The following is a 4,035-nucleotide window of genomic DNA, read 5'->3' as shown; positions in this document are numbered from 1 at the left end:
ACGGTAACCTATTCTACGGCATATTTGAACGGTGCGTTAAATTTCTCCAATTGTTCTAGAACCTGGGTCTCCAAGGGGACGTCACATACACTGCCTTTCTGTTTTCCCCATGTCCAATGTGAAATATGATGTAATTGCGATATCCTAATTTTTTTACACCCTCACCATCGTTCATTTGAACGCCTACCGATGTTTTTAAATAAAGCACACGGTGTATGGACCAGAGAGTAAGCTTAATAAAAGGTGGACGGACACTGATTTGCATGGGTACCAATTGATAGACATATAAAACATCCACAAATAATCTCCTTCGAGTGCTACTTCTTGGAATATTTTCAACAATCAGCGATACCTTACGTAAATATAGTTGGCCATTCAAAACCTTAACAGAAATAATTTTCTTATTTGACCACATTTGCAGGCTCGATTTCAGGTTTTTTTTGTAATTCCAGTTTTCATTATACTTCTTACCCATAAAACTTAAATCACTAAATCTTTAATTTTTGTTACGTGCCTTTCTGTGCATCTTGAATATTTATATCTATTTTGCTTAGTTAAATATTTAATTATTTGTTAAATAGAATAGCATTTCTTTCGTGTAGAATTTTACCGCAAAATTACTGAGCATTCCGCAATCTCCATGCCTCTCCTAATGCATGACCTCCCGGTACATACATTTGTCGACGGTGGAAAGTGCTAAGCTGCTTTAACACTTTATGACTCGATTTAATTTAACCTAGGAATAATCCAGGCCCTATTAAAGCTCTTTGAGGGACGCCAGAAAATTTCAACATAATTGGAACTTGAGCCGTGGAGGCGAACTTCGGAGAAAGTGAAGCTCGTATCTCCAAGGGACGACGCAGTGTCGACACTCCCTCTCGCCAAGGGGTGGGTTATCACGGTTTTCGATTTAATTAAATTTGCATGAAAAAATGACCTATTTTCATACACTTGCCGAGAATCCACAGTAAATAAAACTGTCCAACGTCAATTCCTAAAATGGAGGAAAATTAGAATATTCACTAGAAATAATAAAAAATTACCGGTTGACTTCCCACATCACTAACGAAATTTAGCAAAATTAATAAAAAATTTTAAATAGCAAATAGGGATGAAGTATTATACTCAGCTCTTAGGTGTTGAAATATTTAAGAACTGATGAAAATGAAAGAATAAGGGGAATGTGAATCTCTCACCACTTGTAACTAATCTAAAGTCAGTCCTCGTGCTACGGAGCGTGGATTTCTCGAACCAATATTAATAAACAGAAGAAGCATCCTTCTCTTTATGAGCCCACATCCTATGGCGAGGACGACGTATTTATGCCACCCACATGCTCCCTCTCCTCTCCTTATGAAAATATTTGCCTCCAATGCTGTCTTAACCTTCTCCTATCCTGTCTCAAAAGACTCGAGGAAAATTACAATCGATTCAAACGGTAATTTAAACCAGAAATGAAAATAATAATTAACATGTACCGCAATAAATTGGCAAAACAAATCTGAAAGCTTCAAAATTTATATTAGCTATATGGCATTATGTTTATAGTTGGGTTGGAACCAATACGGGCAATTCAATTTATTTTTTATTTTTTTTTTACTAAAATGCAAGCAACTAGGGTGTGTGGCAGGCGGTTAATGCACACCAAACTAGCTTGGAGTCATTGGAACGCGTGAAGTGTCCGCAAGGCACAGAATGAGATGGGAACTCAAAGCAATTTGGATTCTCGCAGTAATTTTCACGATGAGCAATCTCTCCTTCGGCCATGAATCATGAAGATTGGGTTTTATGGATCGTGTTCCGTGCTTAATATTTATTCACGAGGATATTTGATGTTAAATGATATACCTACGAATTTCATACTGATACGAAATATACCAGCAGGGAGGAGGCAGAAGAAAAGCATGCTTAATATGAAATGATAATATTGAATGGTGATAAATTAAGTCAATATATTACGGGAAAGAGCACTCCCATATACCAAAACGTTGACGTGGAGGAAGGTTTTGTGCATTGTAATAATCCCTAGAGCTATTTATACTGGCCGACACAAAGATGATTGGTACTGGTAGTCAGGGGCGTATTTACCAGTACGCCAACTACGCCATGGCGTAGGGCGGCAGCTCCCAGGGAGCGGCACAAGTCCCGGAATTTTTATTTCATCAGTTTTTTCAATTTTTTTTGATGCGAGCATATTGATTCAAAATACCGCGCGTTTTCTTTTTTAGAAAAAAGGTTCCACCATAGGCCGCCAGGGGCGCGAATCCTGTGTTTATCATTGTCTTGCGAATGATCACGCTATTCCCTTTTTCGCTAGTTCCTGTGGTTAGGCGCGAGGACCTTGTGGACACATTGAATTTGGTTCGCATTATTTAGAAAATTAATTCCTTAGGGGGGTGCCAGACATTGACTATAGCATAGGGCGGCAAATGGGGTTAATACGCCCCTGCTGGTAGTGAAACGAAAGGCAAAGTGCACGGCGTCTATTCCTCAGTGAGGTGGCTACAAAAGAAGTCACTGCCTAACAAGAGGTGCCGCTGCAGTAGGGCGGAAACAAGAAAACAGAAATCAACAAGTCCGTGGGGATAGACGACATTCCTAAGGAGCTAACTGAAGGGGTTGGAAAAACTTGAGATGAAGAGTTTTTGTTGACTATTTTCTAGCATTTATGAAGGAGAAAAAAAACTGAAAATTTGATCAAAACAACGTTAGTTCCTATTCTAAGAAAGGAAAAGCCATGAGAGACCGAGATAAATTGCCTAAGGCAAAGAAATTTCACGAAGGTCAGGCAGTTTTTGAGATAATAGTTTAGCTAAGTTAAATGTTGAAGTAGGGACTCATGAACAAGAACACATGGTACAGTTTACCAATCTTGGAAGTGTTTGCACCAAAACGGTCAAAGTAATAGGGATATAAGGAGTTGAATTGCGTTAGGCGAAAAAGTTTTCACAATGAGGAGGAAATTGATGGCAAAGACTTTGAGTAAAGATATTTAAAAATTATTTATGAATATTTTGATATGTAGCATTGTTACGTACAGTCCGAATTCATGGCCTTTGAAGCAAGACGATGGGCGTAGATTGGAGGCGTTTGAATTGTCGGTGTTGACGTCAGAAAATGTGAAATGGACAAAAACAAAACGAGGAATCGCTAGGCATGGTGGCATAGAAGAGAGGGTTGATGGGAGGAATTTATAGAAGGCAGGAAAGAAAGTGCGGGGTAATTTGATTAACGATGATATTTGGAAGACTAGAGAGGGATTCGTTAGGCAAGCTTGAAAGGGTTGGAAATAGGACAGGCATGTCGGGCGGACTGAAGCAATAAAGGAAATATGTGTCCTTAGAGAGGGGCTTATTGTAGTGTCGGGTCACGCTTAACTAGCAGATGCAAATTAATGCATCATCGTGCAGTTGCATAATCTGTGTCCTTTTCCTTAACAGGAAAAACACCAAATAACAATGATATTATAATTTCTTCAGGGGCCAAATGGCCAATTATATACGATTAGGCACATGAATACTACGAATGAAACATGATTTCTATTTAAACAAAATAATACTCCTCATAAAAACAATTTGGGTTAAGTTGGGGAATTAAAGTGGAATTATGGTATATTTTGCAGAAAAAAACAATTCAATATCATTCTTTGCTGATTTAAAAGCAGAAAAATGCGAAGGTTCAACAATGAAACCCCGGGGACAATTACCTGCATCTTAATCGCCTCGCAAAGAAAAAGATTTTTTCATAAATATAAGTAGCATATAACCAGGACCAGGGTAGCGGTGGAAATGAAAAAGACAATGATCAAAACTTAATAAATAAAGCAAAATGAATAAAAGAAAAATTGAAAAGATATGAGTTTACTTATGACAGGTTTTGTTACATTAAATAGAGAGTGATTTAATCAGAAATTTCAAAATACATTTGCCGTTCATAGTTCAAACATTAAAAACATATCGAAATAACTTCGGATGAAAGGTCGCGTGGGAAGATATGCACTGTACAACATTCTCGTAGATGAGTGTACTTTCATCA

The sequence above is a fragment of the Hetaerina americana genome, unplaced genomic scaffold (genome assembly GCF_022747635.1).
Source record: "Hetaerina americana unplaced genomic scaffold, ioHetAmer1.1.p SCAF_262, whole genome shotgun sequence".
NCBI lineage: Eukaryota > Metazoa > Arthropoda > Insecta > Odonata > Calopterygidae > Hetaerina > Hetaerina americana.
Note: the sequence above shows the minus strand (reverse complement) of the source record.